Source organism: Pongo pygmaeus, chromosome 14 (assembly GCF_028885625.2).
Source record: "Pongo pygmaeus isolate AG05252 chromosome 14, NHGRI_mPonPyg2-v2.0_pri, whole genome shotgun sequence".
NCBI lineage: Eukaryota > Metazoa > Chordata > Mammalia > Primates > Hominidae > Pongo > Pongo pygmaeus.
Window position 1 is genome coordinate 109661178 of NC_072387.2, and position 24803 is coordinate 109685980.

Consider the following 24803-nt stretch of genomic DNA (forward strand, 5'->3'; position numbering starts at 1 on the left):
CTCTTTCCTCATCCTCGTCCTCCTTTCAGAAAAGCGTCAGTGTTTACCCTCAAAGGAGCTACCAGGTGCCCACGTGCTGTGAGGTAGAGCCACTCCGGGAACTGCCACGGCCACATTTATAGAAAGATGAACCCGCATGGGAGACAAACGGGGCCCTCTGTTTTCATGGAAAACTTGCCCTCTTATCTGGGATGCATGAATGGTCACCACAGTGGTATGGGTCTTTCCTGTTCGTGGGACTTCCCTGACATAGCCATGCACCTGCCTGGACAACTAGGGCTCTGTGGCCTCACAAGGCAGATTCAGTGAGTGACAACGAGGTGCTAACAGACAGTAGCTTCTGGTCCGTGTTTGTACAGCTTACCTTAGGAGGCCTTCCTTAGCGAAGGCCAGCGTGTGGTGGACTCCATATTTGTTGAATGTGTTTTATCCTGAATCTGATCAATACATTTTTGTTTATGAAATGATAGCGTGGATGTGATAAGGCCAATAGATGGGGTAATTTTATTTTTTTAATTGTGATAAAATATACATAACATAAAGTGTTAACCATTTTCAAGCATGCAGTGCAGTGGCATTAAATAGTACATTATGATTATTGTGCAACCATCACCGCCACCCATCTCCAGCATTTTTCATCTTCCCGAACTGAAACTATACCCATTAGACAAAAACTCCAATACTCTGCTGGCCGCAGTGGCTCATGCCTGTAATCCCAGCACTTTGGGAGGCCCAGGTGGGCAGGTCACTTGAGGTCAGAAGTTCGAGACCAGCCTGGCCAACATGGCAAAACCCCAACTCTACTAAAAATGCAAAAATTAGCCAGGCATGGTGGTGCGTGCTTGTAGTCCCAGCTACTTGGGAGGCTGAGGTGGGAGAATCTCTTGAACCTGAGAGGCAGAGGTTGCAGTGAGCCAAGATTGTGCCACTGCACTCCAGCCTGGGTGACAGAGCAAGACTCTGTCTCAAAAACAAAAACAAAAACTCCAATTCTCCCCTGGCAACTATCACTCTAGTTTCGTGGGTTTTTTATTTTTTTATTTTTATTTTTTTGGATGGAGTCTCACTGTGTCGCCCAGGTTGGAGTGCTGTGGCGCAATCTCGGCTCACTGCAACCTCCGCCTCCCGGGTTCAAGCGATTCTCCTGCCTCAGCCTCCTGAGTAGCTGGGATTACAGGCACCTGCCACTATACCCAGCTAACTTTTTGTATTTTTAGTAGAGACAGGGTTTCACCATGTTGGCCAAGCTGATCTCGAACTCCTGACCTCATGATTCACCCGGCTCGGCCTCCCAAAGTGCTGGAATTACAGGCATGAGCCACCGCGCCTGGCCTCTAGTTTCTATCTGTATGAATTTGATGACTCTAGGTACCTCATGGAAGTGAGAATCATAGAATGTCTGTCCTATTGTGTCTGGCTTATTTCATTCAGCATAATGGGGAACTTTAATTTTTGACATGGATGCTTGTTTGCTCTCTCATTCTGTGTGAAAAAAGACTTCCAGGCAGGTGCGGTGGCTCACGCCTGTAATCCCAACACTTTGGGAGGCCAAGGTGTGCAGATCACCTGAGGTCAGGAGTTCGAGACCAGCCTGGACATGGTGAAACCCCGCCTCTACTAAAAATACAAAAATTAGCCAGTGTGGTGTCTGGTGCACCTGTAGTCCCAGCTACTTAAGAGGCTAAGGTATGAGAATTACTTGAACCCTGGAAGTGGAGGTTGCACTGAGCCAAGATCACACCACCGCACTGCAGCCTGGGCGACAAAGCGAGACTCTGTCTCAAAAAAAAAAAAAAAGGAAAAGAAAAAAGACTTCCGTCATTGGGATACTTGTAGGAACGTCCCTTGCCCCTGGTGTCCCGATGGTCTGAGGAGGCAGTACGCTGCAGTGAGACAGTATAACACAAACTTTACTAAACTGGACAAGAATAAGGATTCTGCTTTTTTCTTGACTCTTGCCAAGCCTGTCCTTTATCTGATGTCCAACCCTTTTCATGGGTTTCCATGACAAAAAGAGTGGCCAGGGTAGACCAGGAGGGCCGTTCCTCCCCGGTGCCCCTGCTTTGTACCAGGAACCCCACAATAGCCAGAAGGCTGGCCTAGGAGTTGCCCCCATCCTGTACCCTGGGTCCTTCCTTAGAAGCAAACCCATGGTGGACCACAAACTGGCTTCCTGTGTGTATCTGCTTTGGGCACAAAAGACCATGTCTTCATTTCAGCACAAAACAGTGCACTTCATTGAGGTGTGATATAATTGCTTCAGGAGAGAGTTTGCTCTGAAAATGTCTTCTCGGCCTTCCTGAAGCAGGCTGCATGCTTATTTATATTGGCACCACATGCTAATCTCACGAATGGCCCTGTTCTGCCAGTGGGAGGACAAATAGCTGTTCTTTTGCTCCCGTGTCCATGGAAAGCTCCCCTTTCTCCTTGCATGGTTGCCATAGTAACCAAAAAAAATAGTTCTTCAAAATAGGGAAGGAATCTCTCAGGGTACTTGGGAAGTTAGCAAAGTGAGAACATAAGTAGGCCTCAGTTATCATAGATGCTGGTGTAAATACCTAGTTATTAATAGTCAAAGCAGGTTGAAATTGATAGGTGAATTTTGCTGTCACTTAAGACAGTAGGGAAAGATGGGTGAATAGGCTCTTACCTTCACTCAGTACTACAGATTCTTCTGTAACCATTGGAATTGCCAGACGAGGTCAGACCCACAAGCCATACAACACAGAATTTAGTTTTTGTTGGCACAGAACAGAGAAAGAGGCAGTGACAGAGCGCCGTTATGCTCCTGCAACCCTCTCAGCCCCTCAAAGGATTGGAGATGCGGTGCTAAGTAGGGGAATCCATTACGAATCTGTCATACTGCTGTGGATATGTGCACACTTTTCTGTAAGAAATTTTTATTTTCAACCTTTATCAGCCCTTAGAGTCAAAATGTCTTTAAAGGAGCTAAAGGGCCACAGCATTTTTGTGTGGTATTCTATATAGAAATTTACTGATGGCCAGGCACGGTGACTCACGCCTGTAATCCCAACCTGTAGACAGGCAGATCACATGAGGTTGAGAGTTTGAGACCAGCCTGGCCAACATGGTGAAACCCTGTCTCTACCAAAAATTAAAAAATTAGCCAGGCGTGGTAGCAGGCACCTGTAATCCCAGCTACTCGGGAGGCTGAGGCAGAAGAATTGCTGGAACCTGGGAGGCGGAGGTTGTGGTGAGCCGAGATCGCACCACTGCACTCCAGCCTGGGTGAAAGAAGGAGACTCCGCCTCAAAAAAGAAAGAAAGAAAGAAAGAAATTTATTGATGTATTATTTTTAAATAATGCCCTCTTTTAAAAAAATTCTTATGTTTAAGAACAAATAAGAACTTACCTAAATTTATTAGAAATTTCCAAAGGATATATGAAAGATATATCTTTTTTTCTGGTTGTAAAACAGCTCTTCAGTGGTTACTGGACATGGGTACAGCTTAAAAATTTTAAAAATATTTGAATGGAAATGTACAATGATATAGCCACTGTGGAAAGAAATATGGCAATTCCTCAAAAAATTGAACATAGAATTACCAGATGATCCAGCAGTCCCACTTCTGGGTACAGACTCAAGGGAATTGAAGCACGGACTCCAACACATATTTGTACAGCCATGTTCATAGCAGCATTATTCACATTAGCAAAGAGGTGGCAGCATCCCCAGTGTCCATTGACAGATTTATGGATAAACAGGATGTAGTATATCCATACAATGCAATATTATTCAGCCTTAAAAAGGAAGAACATTCTGACATACACTATAACACGGTTGAAACTTGAAGTTTTTTTTTTTAGATGGAGTCTCACTCTGTCACCCAGGCTGGAATGTAATGGTGTGATCTCGGCTCACTGCAACCTCTGCCTCTCGGGTCCAAGCAATTCTCCTGCCTTAGCCTCCTGAAAAGCTGGGATTACAGGTGTCTGCCATCATGCCCAGCTAATGTTTGCATTTTTAGTAGAGACGGGGTTTCGCCATGTTGACCAGGCTGATCTTGAACTCTTGACCTCAGGTGGTCTTCCTACCTCAGCCTCCCAAAGTGCTGGGATTACAGGCATGAGCCACCATGCCTGGCGAACCTTGAAGATATTATGCTGAGTGAAATAAGCCAGTCACAAAAGGACAAATGCAGTGTGATTCCATCTATGTGAAGTACTTATAGTAGTCAAATTCATAGAGATGGAAAGTCAAATGGCGGTTGCCAAGGGCCGAGGAGAGGAGGGAATGGGGAATTCATGTTTAATGGGGCCAGAGATTGAGTTTTGCAAGATGAAGAGTTCTGGAGATAGATGGTGGTGGTGATTGCACAACAGTGAGAATGTACTCAGTGCCACTGAACTGTACACTTGACAATGGTTCAGATGGTAAATTTTGCATTATACATATTTTACCACAATAAAAAAATAGTAGTATTTCACATGGTGGGGGGTATAAAATGATAGCCTATAGATCAGCTCAAGGTAGGAAACAACGATCTTAAAATGATTCATGGATTATTGTTTTATTGCTGCTCAAATCAGGAAGTTATAAAACTTTCCCCAGGGTTCAGATCGCCAGTCCCTTTCCACAGCTACCTTTGCTCACTACACACATTCCAACTCACAACACACACAACATACAAAACCCTGGGCATAGACAGTGCAGAGGGCCACGGATGGGAGAGCAAGCTGGGCAGTCTCATATGCCGCTGGTGGGAGTGTAAATTAGCACAACTCCATTGGGAAGACAGTTTGGTGAAGCTGATGGAGAGCATTAAATGATCACACCGATAACCTTTTTAGCCCTCTGAGGACAGAGGCTAATGGAAATCTGTGGCCCTTTCTCCTTGAACATTCCCTAGCCTGCCATCCAGCCTAGCTTGGAGTCCATTCTGTCATTCATTCGGCCTGCATGTGCCAGGCATGGAGCTCTGAGCTCCATGTACAGCTTTGAGCCAAGCAGACCAAGTCCCTGCCCACAGGGGGCCTGTGGCACATGGGCTGTGGAGTTGCACATGAGTGATACCAGCTGGGGCTGATTTTTGCAGAAAAGGAATTTCTGGGAGGCTGGTGGACAGGCTGGAGAATAGGAAAATGGACAGTGACCAAACTAAGCCCCTAAGAACACAGCCCAGCCCAGGCCAGGGCAGTCTGGCCAGGGTAAACCAGATTGTCTACCCTGCCCCCTCCTGCTGCCGTCCCTGCGCTGCTGTCTTAACTCCTGCCATCCTGGGCACTTGATGTGGGCACCTCTTTCCTTCACCAGCTCCCACCTTCTTTGTGTCACCCCTTACGGCTCAGAGGCCCCACCTGCAGCATCTCATGGGCCAAGCTTATGCTTGTGGCCTCCCCCTAGCTTTCAAAGGATGCGGAGAAGGATCCTGGGGTCTCTGCCTCCACCCCCACCAAACAGGAAGGGTGTTCCTGTCTGGGACAGCCAAAAAGGAAAAATTCTCTGAACCCAGTGGAAGACAGACAGTGAACAAGTAAACAAAGCCAATAATTAATTCATTTCAAAAGGGGAAGGCCTGTGAAGGGAAGGGTGGGGTTCTGGAGGATAGCATCCCAGGAGGGGGCATGGGGAAGGTCCTGCTGAGGACAGGGCACGTAGGCTGAGCCTTGAGGGATAAGAGGGTGGCAGACATACTGAGATCCAGAAGAACCTTCCAGAGAGGGGACCACTCATGGGGGGATGGTCCTGAGGTGAGCAGGAAGACGTGACATGTAAGGGAACTGGCGGCAGATACCTGTGACTGAGGGTGGTAAGCAGAGGAGACTGATGGGCCAGGCAGCCAGGACCCTGCCAGTCTGGGTGAGACATTGGTTTTTAATATGAGAACACTGGGAAGCCATGGAAGGGGCTCAAGCAGAGGAGCATCATGATTTGATTTGTGTTAAAGTCCAGACTGGCTGTGGTGTGGAGAAGGGACTGGAGAGGGACAGAGGCCCCAGGAACCAGTCGGGAGTAAGGTGATGGTGTCTTGGGCCAGGATGGGGAAGATACAGTGCAGAGGTGCATGCAAGGCACAGTTAACGCCCATGTATGTTAGCTCTCCAGTTTGTAATGTAGAGTAGGATGTAAGTCCCATCCTAAAGGCCCTAGCAGAGAGCTGGAATGCATGGAATATGTGATTGATACTGGGTTTGATTAGAACGTCTTTAAAATTTATTGATACATTTACCTACATTTATTAAAATGACTTAGAATTTATTGTGCTGTTCAAGTTATTATTTTAGTGGCAATCTCTTTTTAACTTTATTTTGAATTTAAAGAGTGATGTTATGACTTTCTAAAGCCCTGAACCAAATTATTTTCTGCACTTAGTCAAGTCTGGACTGCTACTTAGATGACTCAAAAGTATTAGGACTTTGGCTGGGCGTGGTGGCTCATGCCTGTAATCCCAGCACTTTGGGAGGCCGAGGCGGGCAGATCACCTGAGGTCAGGAGTTCGAGACCAGCCTGGCCAACATGGTGAAACCCCATCTCTACAAAAATACAAAAATTAGCCGGGCATGATGGCAATGCCTGTAATCCCAGCTACTCGGGAGGCTGAGGTGGAAGAATCGCTTGAACTGGGGAGGTGGAGGTTGCAGTGAGCCAAGATCGTGCCATTGCACTCCAGCCTGGGCGACAAGAGCGAAACTCTATCTCAAAAAAAAAAAAAAAAAAAAAAAAGTACTAGGACTTGGCCAGGTGTGGTGGCTCATGCCTATAATCTCAGCACTTTGAGAGGCCAAAGTGGGCGGATCGTTTGAGCCCAGGAGTTCAAGACCAGCCTGGTCAACATGGAGAAACCCCATTTCTACAAAAAGTACAAAACTTAGCTGGGCATGGTAGCACGTGCCAGTAGTATCAGGTACTCACTACATGGGAGGCTGAAGTGGGAGGATCACTTGAGTCAGGGAGGTGGAGGTTGCTGTGAACTGTGATTGCATCACTGCACTCTAGCCTGGGCAACAGAGTGAGACCCTGTCTCAAAAAAAAAAAAAAAAAAAAAAAGGGAGAGATGGAGTCTCACTCTGTTTCCTAGAGTGGTCTTGAACTCCTGGGGTCAAGCAGTCCTCTCACCTCAGTCTCCCAAATAGCTGGGACTGCAGGCACACACCACTATGCCCAGCTCTTCTAGATGATCTCTTTTTTTTTTTTTTTGAGACGGAGTCTCACTCTGTTGCCCAGGCTGGAGTGCAGTGTCGCAATCTCGGCTCATTGCAAGCTCCGCCTCCCAGGTTCACGCCCTTCTCCTGCCTCAAACCCCCGGGTAGCTGGGACTACAGGCACCCGCCACCACGCCAGGCTAATTTTTTGTATTTTTAGTAGAGACGGTGTTTCACCGTGTTAGCCAGGATGGTCTCGCTCTCCTGACCTCGTGATCCACCTGCCTCGGCCTCCCAAAGTGCTGGGATTTACAGGCGTGAGCCACCGTGCCCGGGCCTAGATGATCTCTTTTAGGTGGATACTCATTGTTATGATTTCTGCCCTCCCCTTTTCTGGGCCACAGGGGGCCCGGGAGGAAGTGTACAAACCATGTCATGGCAGCCTTCCCTGTGGGCTCCAGTGAAGTTGCTCATGTGTCTTGGCCCTTGGTGACTGGTCTCTGATGCTGTACTAATGGTCAGTGGACCTGCGGTCTGTCTTTGGGGTACAGGAAATGCATGAGGTTTGCCCAGTGGGTGTGACCATGGCCCTGCAGACAGGGCAGCTCCTGCCTCTTCTCTCCCTGTTGCTGTCCGTCACCCAACACCAGCCAGCCTGTCACCTCTGATATGGGCACCCTCACTCCTGGACTCTGACAGGTCCCTTGCAGGCACACTGCCAAAGGGTCAGTCGAAACTTCTGGATTCTTCCATCATCGGGGAATGGATAGCATGCCGCTGTTGCCCTTCTCTGCCTGAGCAATCCATATTGCTGTGTCTGCTCTTCTCTGTGCCCCATGTTGATGCAGAGCTCCCATGAAGTCTCCCAGAGGGTGAGTGGGAAGTTGGCACACCCCCTCAGCTTGGGCATTCCCATTACCTCTCTAGCCACTGTCACTGTCCTGCATGTTCCTGGGATGGGGGAGTAGACCAGGCAGAACCTTCAGCCCAGTCTCATTACTTGGGCTCTCCCCACCGAACCGCTGTCAGCATCTGAAGGGCTTTGTCTTGCCCGTGACAAGGACTCTACTTCAAATCCCCCATTCCTTTCTCACTCTGCCTCCTAAGAGTTCTATGTTCAGACCCTTAAGCTGTTGGAAATTAGAAGACTTCTTCTCCATTAACAAAGGCAAGTTTATTATCTCACTGTGGACTTGATACCAGAATCTAGCATGAAGCTCCTAGTTCAGCAGGGACTTCCTGGTGTTCACCCAATTCTCACCCCTGCACCGCTACAAAGATGGCCATGGATTCAGTGGGTGGGGATATGAAGCAACATGATTTTCAAACAAGGGAAACTTCTGCTCATCTCAAAATTATCATTTGATCAGTGGAAGGTTGTGTAATTGATACCTATCTCCCCTGCCTAAATGTAATAGGATTAAATTCTGGTTACTATTAATGTTCAGCAACCCCAAGTCCTTTTTGGGATCAATAAGACACCTTAGTTGTGCTTACAACGCTTAGTGCAGAGATTCTCATATTTGGCTCCACTTTGGAGTCTTTCTGATAGCTTTGAAGAAGTGCTGAGGCCTGGGACTCCCCATAAGACTGATTTAATTGGTTCGGAATGTGGCCTGGTTTTTTAGCCCCTAAAGCAAGCTTGTCTAACCTGTGGCCTGTGGGCTACATGTGGCCGAGGATAGCTTTGAATGTGGCCCAACCCAAATTTGTAAACTTTCTTAAAACATTATGAGATTTGTTGTTGTTGTTGTTTGTTTGTTTGTTTTAGCTCATTGGCTAGTGTTAGTGTATTTTATGTGGGGCCAAGACAACTCTTCCAGTGTTGCCCAGGGAAGTCAAAGGATTAGACACTTCTGCCCTAAAGCTTCCCACATAATGTTCAGGCAAAGCAGAGATCCTTGAACTAGCTACCAGCTAAGTAAAGAAGCCATTCACTTGGGTTTAGAAGTCATGTACTAAATTGTTCAAATGGACATGAGCTTATTTGATTATATTGCTATTTTGAATTACTGCAGTTTGAATGTTATTTTATTATTTTTTTTCAGACAGGATTTCACTCTGTCACCCAGGCTGGAGTGCAGTGACGTGATTATGGGCCACCGCAGCCTTGACCCGCAGGCTCAGGCGGTCCTCTCACCTCAGCCTCAGGAGTAGTGGGGACCATAAGCTTGCACTACCACACCAGCCAATTATTTAAAAAATGTTTGATGGAGACAGGGCCTCCGTATGTTGCCCAGGCTGGTTTCGAACTCCTGGGCTCACGTGATCCTCCTGCCTTGACTTTCCAAAGTGCTGGCATTACAGGTGTGAGCCACCATACCTGGCCAAGTGTTATATATTTTTTTAATCAAAAGACTTTTCTTTAAATATAGATTTTTTTCAAGTTTGCTGAAACTTGATTGAGTTTCATTGCTTTCACAGCGTCTGCTTGTACATAATGGTAGCATTTGACTCACTTAGAAATTTTTATTGAGGCAAAATTTCTTGCATTAAGGCAGTGGCTATATTGGCATTCGCTAGGGCAGCTGCCCTCCAGCTCAGCTGTGCATTAGAATCACCTTGGCAACTTTTATTTTATTTTATTTTATTTATTTATTTCGAGATGGAGTTTTGCTCTTGCTGCTCAGGCTGGAATGCAGTGGCATGATCTTGGCTCACTGCAACTTCCGCCTCTTGGGTTCAAGCGGTTCTCCTGCCTCGGCTGCCAGTGTAGCTGGGATTACAGGCACCGGCCACACTATGCCTGGCTAATTTTTTGTATTTTTAGTAAAGACAGGGTTTCACCATGTTGGCCAGGCAGGTCTCAAACTCCTGACCTCAGGTGATCCACCCGCCTTGGCCTCCCAAAGTGCTGGGATTATAGGCATGAGCCACTGCGCCCGGCCGCCTTGGCAACTTTTAAATGTTCCAAAACCTAGGTTTTATCCCAGACCAATTACATCAAACTGTCTGTGGCTGGGGCGCTGCCATCAGCATATTTGAAAATTCGCCAGGGGACTCCAACATACCACAAAATTTGAAAATGAATAACCTGGAGACATTTATGTGATATGTATCACCTGGAAATCTTGTCAATACGCAGATTCTCTGATGAAGAAGGACTGGGATGGGCTCCAAATCCTGCATTTCTAACTAGCTCTCACATGACAGCAATAAGAGAGCAATGGTGCTGACCTGCAGCAACAGCTCACTTAAATGGCAAGGACCTAGAAAGCTTAAAAAGCCTGGGTCCTATTACTAGTGAATTTAATTTGATGGCACTGAGTAGGGTCCAGAATTTGACAATTTTAAAAAGCTCCCCAGGTGACTATTATATTGAATCCCAGGATGGGAACCCCTGTCATGCTACGGGCTGGCTATGCCTCTTGTTATATAAATGGTTAATTAATGGCATCAGGTGAAGGGGGAAGGGAGAAGACAAAAACAAGGCCAGGTGGGGGCCCCCTCTGGGATGGCATATCTAAAAAAGGTCCCTCTTTAGAGAGAACGCACCATAAGGCTACCAGATTTTTTCAATGCATCTTAAAGCCCCTGCTTTGCATATTGTTTGAATACAGTTACATGTTGACTATCTAGAGGCCCTAATTCCAAATATGTAAGATAAAATAAAACAAGTTCCATCTTGTCACCTACTGCAATTGTATTCATACACTGTAGACAGTGCTGAATACAACTCAAGCACAGAACAGATTTTGGAACAGCTGGGGATGGGGGAAGGAGAGGACTTACCAGCAGGAAGGGAGGAGGGAGGCGTGGTAAAGCCTTCCTTCTCCTCCGGAACGGTGACTGCCATGACTGGGCTTCTGCCACCTGCCCAGTGACAGCCCCCCTCCAGACCACAGAGTCTGCAACAGAACCTGAAGCCCCAATCCTCCCTATACGTTTCTTCTTTATATTATTTCAAACAGTTTTGTTGCCTTTGATCTTTTCCCCTAGAGCTTGCTCAGTGCTGGCCTTGTGCTGTCCTGCCTCTGATTCACAGGCTGTTCTTTGGAGTGTCCCTCTCTGAACCTCTGGAGATGCCCTTTTTTGTGCCACCTCCCGACCGTGCTTAGCACAGTGCAGCTCAGGGCCACTGGATACAGTTGTGCAGGATGTGCCCTAGAGAGGGCACCTGGTGAGGGGCACAAGAGGGGCTGGGCCAGTCATGCTCTACGCTTTGCTGCAGCAGGAGCCAGAGTTGCCTTTCTGCTCTTCAATTCGCTGGAAGGCACCAAGGGGCACCTTTTTCCAGTTTGCATGTAAGTGCTGCCTTGTGTGCTAGTGGAGGCTCAAAGCAGGTCACCCATGGGTGCTTACTAAGTGCTCACTGAATGAATGAATGCATGAACAAAAGAACAAAATAGAGGAAATACAGATAAATAAGAAGCTTTCATAGTCATTTAGGTCAAGGTTAAGGAAGTCCTAAACTAGAATGTAAATGTGTGATGGAAAACAGGGGATAAACAGAGGAGCAGAAGCAACAGGTGGTGGATTGGATTAAGGTTCAAGGATGGCAAAGGAGGGAGGGAATAAAAATTACCTCCTACCTGTAGTCACCAGTAATGCTTGACTCTTCCACAAGAAGAACAGGGACAGTGGGGTACGGGTGAGTTCTATGCACCCAAGTCTGGAGAGGTGGCTTTGGTCAGGCAACAGGTTAACAGGAGTGATGCACCTCTGATGTCAGGCCGTGAAACAAGCAGTGTAGAGAGATGTGAGACCACCCCCATCCCCTCAGAGAGCTTATGCTCTAGGTAGGGATACCAGACACAGAATTTCTGGTGCTGGGCTGTGTCAATCAGCAGCACCCATGGGTGACAAGTGGCAATTAATAATACTATAGTAGCTGTATCTACCTACTACTTGTTTTACTCTTCAGGATGAGCTTTCATCTGTGAGAAGTAGCTATTATGTTGCTTCTCATTGAAGAAGAAATTGATGCTTCCTACCCCATCTCCTGACTGCCAGTCAAAACATTAGGTTGAATCATATAAAATTACCATTTTGTAGGTCAAAAATGGTCAAATATCAGCAATTTCATATAGTTCAGCTTAATACATTCCACTATTTTTGCTGTTTGAGACCTTTTAAATGCTTTTATTGGCTTAAGTCAATTATAAAAGGAGATTTTTGATTACTGATTCAATCTCCTTACTAGTCAGATTTGCTATTTATCTAGGTTATTCAGATTTTCTGTTTCTTCACAGTTTAGTCTTGGAATTTGTCCATTTCATCTAGGTTATTCAATTTGTTGGCATACAATGGTTCATAGTACTGTCTTATGATCTTTTATTTCCATAGAATCAATAGTAATATCCCTATTTCCATTGCTGATTTTAGTAATTTGAGTCTTCTTTTTTCTTAGCCTACTAGCTAAAAGTTTGTCAGTTTTGTTGATCTTTTCAAAAAATCAACTCTTCATTTCATTGATTTTCTCTTTTGCTTTTCTGTTCTCAACTTCATTATCACTGCTCTTATATAGCTTTTATAATTGCCTATGCATTTACCTTTACTAAGATGTTTATTTCTTCATGTGGGTTCAAGTTACTGTCCAGCATTTTTTCATTTCATGTTTTCATATACCTTTGGGCCTTCATTTCACTCTGCACCTAAGCATTTCTTGCAGGGCAGCTCTACTGGTGACAAACTCCCTTGGCTTTTTAAAATCTGGGAATATCTGAATTTCTCCCTCACTTTGAAGGACATTTTTTCCAGTCATAGGATTCCTAGTTGACAGGTCTTTTCCTTTTAGCACTTTGAACATATTGGCCCATTGCCTTTTGGCTTCCAAAGTTTCTGATGAAAAATCTGCTGATAATCTTACTGAAGATACCTTGTATATGATGATTTGTATCTCTCTTGCTATTTTGAAAATTCTTTCCTTTTTTATTGATAATAGATATACATAGTTTCAGGATACATGTGATAATTTAATACAGTCATATAATTTGTAAAGATCAAAGCACCATACTCAGGATATCTGTCACTTTAAATATTTGTCTATTCTTTATGCTAGAACCATTTCAGTTCTTCTCTTCTAGCTATTTGGAAATATACAATAGATTATTGTAAACTATAGTCACCCTACTGATCTGTTTAACACTAGGTCTTACTTCTTTATCAAACCATATATTTATACCCATAATCAACTTCTCTTCATACCCACTTTTCCTCTACCCTTCTCAGCCTCTGGTAACCGTTAATATTTTCTATCTTTGGGGGCCGGGCGCGGTGGCTCATGCCTGTAATCCTAGCACTTTGGGAGGCCAAGGCGGGCAGATCACGAGGTCAGGAGATTGAGACCATCCTGGCTAACATGGTGAAACTCCGTCTCTACTAAAAATACAAAAAATTAGCCGGGCACGGTGACAGGTGCCTTTAGTCCCAGTTACTTGGGAGGCTGAGGCAGGAGAATGGCGTGAACCTGGGAGGCGGAGCTTGCAGTGAGCCAAGATCGCGCCACTGCACTCCAGCCTGGGCGACAGAGTGAGATGCCAACTCAAGAAAAAAATATATATTTTCTATCTTCACAAGATTTGTATTTTTAGCTCCCACATATGAGTGACAACATGCAATATTTGTCTTTCAGTGCTTGGCTTATTTCACTTAACATAATGACCTCCAGTACCATCCATGTTGCTGCAAATTACAGGATTTCATTCTTTTTTATGGCAAATTTTACACACACACGTTCACATAACTGTTTATCCATTGATAGACACTTTGATTGGTTCCATATTTTGGCTATTATGAATAGGGTAGCAGTGAACATAGGAGTGAACATACTCATTTTGATATATTCATTTCCTTTCTTTTGGGTATATACTCAGTAGTAGAATTGCTGGATCACAGCACAGTTCTCTTTTTAGTTTCTTTGAGGAACCTCAATACTGTTCTGCCTAGTGGCTATACTAATTTACATTTTCATCAACAGTGTACAAGGGTTCCCTTTTCTCCACGTCCTCACCAGCACTCGTTACTGACCATCTTTTGGATCAAAGCTGTTTCAACTGGGGTGAGATGATATCTTATTGTAGTTTTGATTTGCATTCCTCTGATGACTAGTGATGTTACCATTTTTTCATATACTTGGCCATTTGTATGTCTTCATTTCAGAAATATCTGTTCAGACCTTTTGTCTATTTTTAAATTGGATTTTTTGTTTTTTGCTGTTGAGTTGTTTAAGCTCCTTATATATTCTGGTTATTAATTTCTTGTCAGATGGGTAGTTTCTAAATATTTTCTCTCATTCAGCAGTCTCATCTTTTTTTTTATTGTTTCCTTTGCTGTGCAGAAGTTTTTTTTAGCTTGATGTAATCCCATTTGTCTTTTTTGCTTTGGTTGCCTGTGCTTTTGGGGTCTTACACAAAAATTTTTGGCCAGACCAATGTCCTGGATCATTTCCCCAGTGTTTTTTTTCTAGCAGTTTCAAAGTTTCAGTTCTTAAATTTAAGTCTTTGATCCATTTTTACTTGATTTTTGTGTATGGTGAGAGATAGGGGTCTAGTTTCATTCTTCTGAATGTATTTATCTAGCTTTCCCAGCACTACTGAAGAGACAGTTCTTTCCTCACTGCATGTTTGTGGAGACTTTGTCAAAGATGAGTTGCTCATAAATGCATGGATTTATATTTCGGTTCTCTATTCTGTTCTACTGGTCTATGTGCCTGTGTCTGTTTTATGCTGGTACCACGCTGATTTGGTTATAATAACTTTGTAGTAAATTTTGAAGTCAGGTAGTATGATGCTTCCAGCTTTGTTTGTTTTGTTCAGGATTGCTTTGACTATTCAGAGTCTCTTGTGGTTCCATATAAATTTTAGAACATTTTTCCTTTTCTATGAAGAATATCATTGGTACTTTGATAGGGATTGCATTGAATTTGTAAACTGCTTTGAGTAGTATTGTCATTTTAATGATATTAAAGCTGTGAACATAGATTAGAATATCTTTCCATTTTTTGATGTGTCCTCCTCCATTTCTTTCATTGGTGTTTTATAGTTTTCCTTGTAGAGATCTTTTATTTATTTGGTTAAATTGGTTGCCAGGCTTTTAATATTATTTATAGCTATTATAAATAGAATTGCTTTCTTGATATCTTTTTCATATTGTTCACTGCTGGTGTATATAAATGCTGCTGATTTCTGTATGTTGATTTTGTATTTTGCAACTTTACTGAATTAGTTTATCAGTTCTAACAGCTGTTTGGTGGAGTCTTTGTTTTTCTAAGTATAAGATCATGTTATCTGTGAACAAGGCTAATTTGACTTCTTCCTTTCCAGTTTGGATACCCTTTATTTTTTTCTCTTGCCTAATTGCTCTGGTCAGGATCTTCTAGTATTATATTAAATACAAGTGGCAAAAGTGGGCATCCCTGTCTTGTTCTAGATCTTAGAGGAAAGTCCTCAATTTCTCCCTGTTCAGGATGATGTTAGCTATGGGTTTGTCATATATGACCCCTATATTTTGAGGCATGTTCTTCTTATATCCTGTTTGATGAGGGTTTTGATCATAAAGCAATGCTGAATTTTATCAAATGCTTTTTTGGCATCCATTGAAATAATCATATAGTCTTTGTTCTTGGTTCTGTTAATGTGATGTATCATGTTTATTTATTTGCATATGTTGAATCATCCTCGCATCCCTGGGATGAATCTCACTTTATCATGGTGAATGATCTTTTTATTCTTTTTTTTTTTACTAGACAGAGTCTTGCTCTTGTTGCCCAAGCTGGAGTGCAGTGGCGCGATCTCGGCTCACTGCAACCTCCGCCTCCTGGGTTCAAGCGATTCTCCTGCCTCAGCCTCCCAAGTAGCTGGGATTACAGGCAGATGCCACCACGCCCGGCTAATTTTTGTATTTTCAGTAGAGACGGAGTTTCATCATGTTGGCCAGGCTGGTCTCAAACTCCTGACCTCATGATCTGCCCACCTTAGCCTCCCAAAGTGCTGGGGTTTACAGGCGTGAGCCACCGCACCCGGCCGATCATGGTGAATGATCTTTTTAATGTGTTGTTGAAGTCAGTTGTCTAGTATGTTGATGAGAATTTTTGCATCTGTGTTCGTCATCTTAGTTTTCCTTTTTTTGTTACGTCCTTCTCCGGTTTTGGTATCAGGGTAATGCTGGCCTCATAGAATTAGCTTGGGCATATTGGAGTATTCATTCCTCTTCAAAAAAAAAAATTTTTTTTTTGAGACAGGGTCTTGCCCTGTCACCCAGGCTGGAGTGCAGCGGTGCAGTCACAGCTCACTGCAGCCTTGATCTGCTAGGCTCAAGGGATTCTCTGCCTCAGCCACCCAAGTAGCTAGGACTACAGATGTGTACCACCATGCCTGGCTAATTTTTTTTTTCTTTTTTTTTTTGGGTAGAGACATGGTTTTGCCATGTTGCCCAGTCTGGCTCTTCAGTTTTTTTTGAAGAATTTGTGTAAAATTGATATTTGTTATTTAAATATTTGGTAGAATGCAGAAATAAAGCCATTAGGCCATGTGGGGATTTCTTTCATGGGAGACTTTATTATGGCTTCAGTATCACTACTCATTATTGGTTTATTGAGTTTTCCTATTTCCTCATGATTGAATCTTGGTAGATGTATATGTCTAGGAATTTATCCATTTCTTCTAGGTTTTCTAGTTTGTTGGCATATAGTTGTTCATAATAGTCTCTAATGATTCTTTGTATTTCCATGGTCTCAATTGTTATGTCTCCTTTTTCATTTCTAAAGTTATTTGTTTGGGTTTTCCCTCTTTTTCTTTTTTCTTGGTCTAACCAAGGGCTTGTCAATTTTTGTATCTTATCTTTTTTTTTTTTTTTTTTTTTGAGACAGCATCTCAATCTGTTGCCCAGGCTGGAGTGCAGTGGAATGATCATGGATCACTACAACCCTGAACTCGTGGGCTGATGCAATCCTCCTCCTGCGTCAGCCTCCCAAGTATCTGGGTACTACAGGCATGCACCACCATGCCTGGCTAATTTTTTTTTTTTTTTTAAAGATGGGGTCTCACAGGTCTCGCTATGTTGTCCAGGCTTGCCTTGAACTCCTGCCTCAGGCAATCCTGCTGCCTCAACCTCCCAAAGTGCTAAAATTACAGGTGTGAGCCACCATGCCCAACCCTTGTATTTATATTTAATTTTACCAATGGGTTTTATACGTTCAAATGTTTTTCTTTTCTTTTTTTTTCTTTTTGCACTTTAGTGTTTTTTTCTTGCAGATTGAATAACTCAATATTTAGTGTTTCTTGTAAGATGGTGGTGAATTCTCCCTGCTTTCATTTGCCTGGGAAAAACATATTTGAAGGATAACTTTGCGAAATACAATATTTTTGGATGGCAGTTTTTTCAGCACTTTAAAAATGTCGTTCTACTGCTTCCCGCTGGCCTGTATGGTGTCCACTGAGAACTGCCAGACACATTGGAGTGCCTTTATATGTTATTTGCTGATTTTCTCTTGCTGCTTTTAGGATTCTGTTTGTCCCTGACCTTTGAGAATCTGATTATTATATGTCTTGAGGTAGTCTTATTTGGGTCAAATCCGTTTGGTGTTCTCTAACCTTCCTATACCTGGATATTTATATCTTTCTCAAGTTTTGGAAAGTTTTTTTTTTCTCTTTTTTTTTTTTTTGAATAAGCTTTCTACCCCTTGCACTTGCTCAACTCCCTATTGAACCTCAATAATTCTTAAATTTTGTCTTTTTTTTTTCTCCCTGTGTCACCCAGGCTGGAATGCAGTGGTGCAATCACAACTCACTGCAGCCTCAACCTCCTAGGCTCAAGCAAATCCTCCCATCTCAGCCTCCCGAGTAACTGGGACAACAGGCACGTGCCATCATGTCAGGCTAATTTTTTGTATTTTTTCTAGAGACAGGGTTTTGCCATGTTGCCCAGACTGGTCTTAAACTCCTGGGTTCAAGCAATCCACCTGCCTTGGCCTTCCAAAGTACGGGGATTACAGGCATGAGCCACTGCGCCCAGTCGAGTCTTTTTTTTTTTTTTTTTTTTTAAGACAGGTTCTCACTCTGTCCCCTGGGCTAGAGTGCAGTGGTGTGATCACAGCTTACCACAGTCTCGAACTCCTGGGTTCAAGCAATCCTCCCACCTCAGCCTCCTGCATGGCTGGGACTACAGGCATGCACCACGATGCCCTGCTAGTGTTTTTATTTTTTGTAGAGAAAGGGTCTCACTATGTTGCCCAGGCTAGTCTCGAACTCCTCCCTTCATGTGATCCTCCTGCTTCAGCCTCCCAAAGTGCTGGGATTACAGGCATGAGCCAACTCATTTGGCACATTTGGTCTTTTGAGGTAATTTTCTGTATCTTGTAGGCAATCTTTGTTGATTCTCATTTTTTAAAGATTTTTTTCTCCTTTATGTATTTTCAAATAGCCTATCTTTAGGCTCAATGATTCTTACCTCTGCTTGACTCATTCTTCTTTGGAAAGCCTCTAAGGAATTCTTCAGTTCCGCAAACATATTTCTCAGTTCTAAGATTTCTGCTTGATTTCTTTTTATTATTTCAACCTCTTTGCTAAGTTTATTTGATAAATTTCTGAACTGCTTTTCTGTGGTATCTTAAAGATCACTGAGTTTCCTTAGAACTTCTATTCTGAATTCTTGGTTAGAGAGCTTACATATCATTCTTTCATTTAGAGTCAGTTACTGGTTCCTTGCTATGTCCCTTTGGGGAGATCATGATTCCCTGTTTGCTATTGTTTCCTGTTGATGTGTATGTCTTTACATTGAAGGATTATTCATTTAATCCAGTCTTCTCTGGCTGGCTTGTTTTTGTATTTTATTGGATACATTTGCTTAGAGGCTTTTTGCTGCTAGGTCACTGCCTCCTTTTCAGCTCTAGGTAGAGCCTTAAACCCAGGTTCACCTCAGCTGTTAGTAAACTATCAGAACGCTGCCCTTCCAGAATGGGGGAGGTCCCCAAGGGGTTTTCCTGGCAGGGTGGGAAGGCTGGCTAGGGGTCCATGCCCAGGGTATCTGTGGGACAAACCTCCTATAGCGTGGTACTGCTAAACAGCCACTCTGATTTGGCATCTCCTTTTGCTGAGTTACACAACAGAGATTCCAGAGCTGGGGATGGTAGTCCCACCTCCCTGCTTTGCCTCTGTCTGTCCTCAGGGATATTTCTCCCTTCAGGCACTTGCAATGCTTGCCATGGATTAAGGCAGAGCAGGCCTCCTGCCAGGGAACCCAAGATGGTAGAGAAGCTGAATGTCCACCTCAATTGGCCTTTTTCCAGTGTAGAAACCGTGAGTTGGAGGAAACGTTTTTGCATGCCTGGTGATCGGCATAATGTGGGAAATGTTGTTATGGATGTAGAAATCCAATTGTCTTACCATCTGCTCCGGGTTTTTTCTGGGGTCCTGGGAACTGTCTCATCTTCATATTTGAGTTCTGAGGTCCTTCTGGTGATAATTTCAGCACTGTATATTTGTTTTTATTTTTCTGTTGGGGAGGGGTGGGTACTAAAGCCAGCTTACTTCTATGCCACCATTTCAGAACTGGAAGTCTTTCACTTTTGAAAGTTTGATTTTAATGTGCCTAGGTGTGGGTGTCTTTGAGTTCATCTTACTTGGAGTTCATTTAACTTCTTGGATGTTTGTATTCAAGTCTTTCACCAAATTTGGAGAGTTTTCAGCCATTATCTTTTCAAAATACTCTTGCTACCCTTTTCTCTCTCCTTATCCTTCTGGAATTCCCACAGTGTGTGTGTGTGTCTGCCTGATGGTGTCCCACAGGTCCTTTAGGCTCTGTTCACTTCTCTTCAGTCTTTTTTCTGATCCTCAGACTTGATAATTTCCATTGTCCTCTCTTCAAGTTTGCTAATTCTTTCTTCTGCCTGCCAAATCTGCCTTTGAATCCCTCTAGTGAATTTTTCATTTCAATTATTGTACTTTTCAGTTCTGGGGTTTGTGGTATCTTTTTAAGTTTTCTATCTCTTTACTGGTATTTCCATTTTGTTCATACATCATTATCTTGATGTTCTTCACTTCTTCCTTTAGTTCTTTGAGCATCTTTAAGACAGTTGTTTTAAAGTCTTTGCCATCAGGCCTCTTTCAGGGACCATTTCTGTTGACTTATTTTTCTTCCTTTGGGCTATATTTTCATCTTTCTTCATATGTCTTGTGATTTTTTTGTTGTTGAAAAGTGAATGTTTGAATCTAACAGTGTGGTATCTACAAATCAGATTCTCCTCCTCCCCTGGGCTCACTGTTTTTGTTTACTTATTTGATGGTTGTGTACTGTGTGTATGCTGAGGATAACATAAGCCTGAGGTATAAATGTAAGGTTTCCTCAAGTCTTCTCTTTTCTCTTTCTTTTTTCTTTTGTTTTCTTTTTTCTTTTTTTTTCTTTTTTTTTTTTTTTTTTTTTGAGCAGAGTCTCGCTCTGTCACCCAGGCTGGAGCACAAACGGTGTGATCTCAGCTCACTGCAGCCTACACTTCCCGAGTTCAAGCAACTCTCCTGCCTCAGCCTCCAGAGTAGCTGGGATTACAGGCACCTGCCACCATGCCCCGCTGATTTTTGAATTTTTAGTAGAGATGGGGTTTCATCATGTTGTCTAGGCTGGTCTCAAACTCCTGATCTCGTGATCTGCCCGCCTCAGCCTCCCAAAGTGCTGGGATTACAGGCGTGAGCCACTGCGCCCGACCTCTTTTTTTTTTTTTTTTTAAGACAGAATCTCACTCTGTCACCCAGGCTAGAGTGCAGTGGTGCAATCTCAGCTCACTGCAACCTCCACCTCCCAGGTTCAAGCAATTCTTGTGCCTCAGCCACCCAAGTAGCTGGGATTACAGGCATGCGCCACCACACCTGGCTAATTTTTTGTATTTTTAGTAGAGACATTGTTTCACCATGTTGGCCAGGCTGGTTTCAAACTCTGACCTCAGGTGATCCCCCCTGCCTCGGCCTCCCAAAGTGCTAGGATTACAGGTGTGAGCTAGCACTCCCAGCTTCTCAGGTCTTTTCTGATCCTTTCTCTGGGCATCCATGGTCATTTCTATTTTCCCCTATATATAGGTGTTTGTTTTTGAATGTCCTGGTCTTTAATGTCTGGCTTCTAAAAGGGAAAAAAGCAGAAAATTAATGGGGGAGGTGCTGGCCCTTTAAATTACCTGGAGGTCACTTCAGCCCAAGGGAGAGGGGCTTGCAACATTGGAGGGACATACAATAACAGTGGCTCTCAGCCTCTTTGTCTGCACTTCTGTGATTAGAACCAGCAATCAGTGATCAGAGCACAGATCCTTGATATTTGGAGGGTCAGGGTCTTTGTTTCTGCCTACCCTGGCTCCCTCAAGCTATGTGCAGGTCGCTCCAGGAACATGGGCACAGCTGCCTACCATGTGACTGAGAGGTGGGGGATGGGTAGCTGCTACTCTGTTAAGAGCTGAAGTTGACCAGAATTAACTACTATTTAATATCCAAGCCTTCCCCGAGAAATTTGCAAGCCTTCAATAGATTCCAAATAGTTTCAAAATAGTTACAGCAGGAAGATTTTGCTAATGCAGTTGTTGTCTGGGTGGGGAAGATTGCTGGTGCTTTCTACTCCATCATCTTCCCCCTCTCTTAGATTTTCACATGTGTGGTTACATTAAATCCTGATGAGCAGAGAATTTGCCCCAAACATTTCTTGGTATTTTTAGGGAAATGTATATGTTGCAAATTCTAGTCTCCAGTGTGAATGATAAATAAAATGTGGTTGTTGCTGTTACATCATTATGTTTTTTCCCTGTTTTTAGATAAACCAGATATTTTCAATCAATGAAAAACGATGACAGATATTTCAGGCAGTCTTCAATTAGCTGGCCATAATATGTTTTATATTAAATGAAATGTTTCATAAGCCATGTACACTTTTAAAATCCATCTCTATCTCACCATACCTCACATGATACAGTGCTTATGTTGTGGCAAAATAAGACCCAGACTCAAGTTTTAGAGTTCCTTAAGGTAAGGTTGGCTACGAGAAGGAATGAGGGTCCCCACACAAACTTGCAAGGCCCCAAAAGACAGTGATTTTTCTTGCGATACATTAAGTCACAAGCACACTAATCATGGTGAAATGTTACAACCGTGCAAAGTATTTGATAGTGTTAACTACTGATGTCCAGAGTTTTCATGAAGGATATAGCTGACATATATATTTTTTAAGATCATGCTATTTATCTAGGGAGAGTAAAACATCAGCGTGCTAGGGTTTTAACTTTTCTTTCTTTTTTTTTTTTTTTTGAGATCGAGTCTCGCTCTTGTGGCCCAGGCAGGAGTGCAGTGGCGCGATCTCAGCTCACTGCAACCTCCACCTCCCGGGTTCAAGGGATTCTCGCTACTCAGCCGCCCAAGTAGCTGGAATTACAGGCGCCCGTGACCGTGCCCGGCTGATATTTGTATTTTTAGTAGAGACAGGGTTTCACCATATTGGCCAGGCTGGTCTCGAACTCTTTTTTGTTTGTTTGTTTTTTGAGACGGAGTCTCACTCTGTCACCCAGAGTAGAGTACAACGGCGCAATCTTTGCTCACTACAAGCTCTGCTTCACGGGTTCACGCCATTCTCCTGCCTCAGCCTGCCGAGTAGCTGGGACTACAGGCGCCTGCCACCACGCCTGGCTAATTTTTTGTATTTTTAGTAGAGACGGGGTTTCACCGTGTTAGCCAGGATGTTCTGGATCTCCTGACCTCGTGACCCGCCCGTCTCGGCCTCCCAAAGTGCTGGGATTACAGGCGTGAGCCACCGCGCCCGGCCTGGTCTCAAACTCTCTACCTCAGGTGATCCACCCTCCTCGGCCTCCCAGTGTTGGGATTACAGGTGTGAGCCACTGCACCCGGCCGGGTTTTAACTTTTCTTAACTGGCAATTACTTTTTTTTGAGACGGAGTCTCGCTCTGTTGCCAGGCTGGAGTGCAGTGGTGCGATCTCGGCTCACTGCAGTCTCCACCTCCTGGGTTCAAGCGATTCTCCTGCCTGAGCCTCCCAAGTAGTTGAGATTACAGGTGTGTGCCACCACACCCAGCTAATTTTTGTATTTTTAGTAGAGATAGTGTTTCACCATGTTGGCCAGGATAGTCTCCATCTCCTGACCTCGTGATCCACCCGCCTTGGCCTCCCAAAGTGCCAGGATTACAGGCGTGAGCCACTGCGTGGGGCCCTTTTTTTTTTTTTGAGACAAGGTATTGCTCTGTTGCCCAGGCTGGAGTGCAGCTATGTGATCACAGCTCATTGCAGCCTCATCGACCTCCTGGGCTCAATCAATCCTCCCACCTCAGCCTCCTGAATAGCTGGGACTACAGGCATATGCGCTACACCTGGATAATTTTTGCTTTTTGAGTTTTTTTCCTGATAGAGCCAAGATTTTGCTATGTTGCCCAGGCTGGTCTCAAACTCTGGGCTCAAGTGATCTGCCTGCCTTGGCTTCCCAAAGTATTGGAATTAGAGGCGTGGGCCACCACACGTGGCCTAAGGCCTAATTGGCAGTCTTCATGACATAGAACTTCATCTCTTATGGGCAGGGCTGCCTTCATGGACGTGTAATTTGTGCTGTTAGAAATACCTAGTGCTGATGTAATGTTCTTCTGTTGCCATTGTGAAGTTCTTAATAAATTATAAACAAAGGCCTCTGCATTTTCATTTTCACTGGGCCCTGCAAATTGTATCGCTGTTCCTGATGATGGGAGCTGATTTCATCTTCCTTTACCATATCGTATGAGCTAAAGCATGGTTTTCATGGGATAAACTATGGACCAGGCAAGGGCAGTGGTAAGCCGAAGGAGCTTCTGGCCAACACCTTTTATTTCTACCAGAGACTGAACTTGGTATGATAGGCAAGGGAAAGAAAGAGCATAGTTTAGAAGCAGGCAGGGGCTACTGACAGCTAGAGATTCTCCATTAATAACAACAGCAGCTGCTGGTATACTCCTGCTACACCCACCACCATTTCAAGTAGCTAAAATATCTGCCAGGCTCTGGCTAAGTGCTTCATGTTCATTATTTCCTTTAACTTAATCTTCTCAACAACCTACAAAATGAGTATTATTTTTATAGATGAAGAATCCGAAGTTACTAATTAAGTTGCCTACAATTATAGAGGCATTCACTGTCCTTCCTACTAACTTAAAAAGAACCAGTCTATCTTGTCTTGTTAAAATTGGATGTGAATCATGATTTTCGCCCTTTAAAAGATGTATTGGCAGGGCAAGGGCCATAGACTTCGTTAGTTTTATTTTTTCTACTTTTTTACTTTTAAGTATAATTGTAGATAGTATTGTTGTTTAGTACCTTTTGGATGGACATTTTCTTTCCTTTTTCTCCATGGATGCTATCTAGACAGTATAACAATACTGGAAGTGTTTTCCAAGAAGAAATACATACACCCTCCTCTTTCTCTCAGAAGATGTCAGTAAACAGTCCTATCTATTTTTTAAACCTCAGCCAAAATAACATTTAGTTCATTGATTATTTCTGCTATTATTTTCTTAGTTTTTATGTGTGATTGTATTCCACCATAATTTTAAAAGATTATCCAGCCAAGCATGGTGGCTCATGCCTATAATCCCAGCACTTTGGGAGGCCAAGGCAGTTGGATCCCTTGAGCCTAGGAGTTCAAGACCAGCCTGGGCAACATGACGAAATCCCATCTCTACAAAAAATACAAAAAATTAGCCAAGCATGGTGGCACACACCTGTAGTCCCAGCAACTGGGGAGGCTGAGGTGGGAGGATC

At 43.7% G+C, this 24803-nt stretch overlaps 1 protein-coding gene across 10 annotated transcripts in view; it reads left to right on the forward strand.

The window, feature by feature from the left end:
* The window catches only part of CLYBL (citramalyl-CoA lyase), a 299050-nt gene that overhangs the window by 141519 nt on the left and 132728 nt on the right, over positions 1-24803 (forward strand). The gene's annotated exons all lie outside the window — the stretch shown is intronic.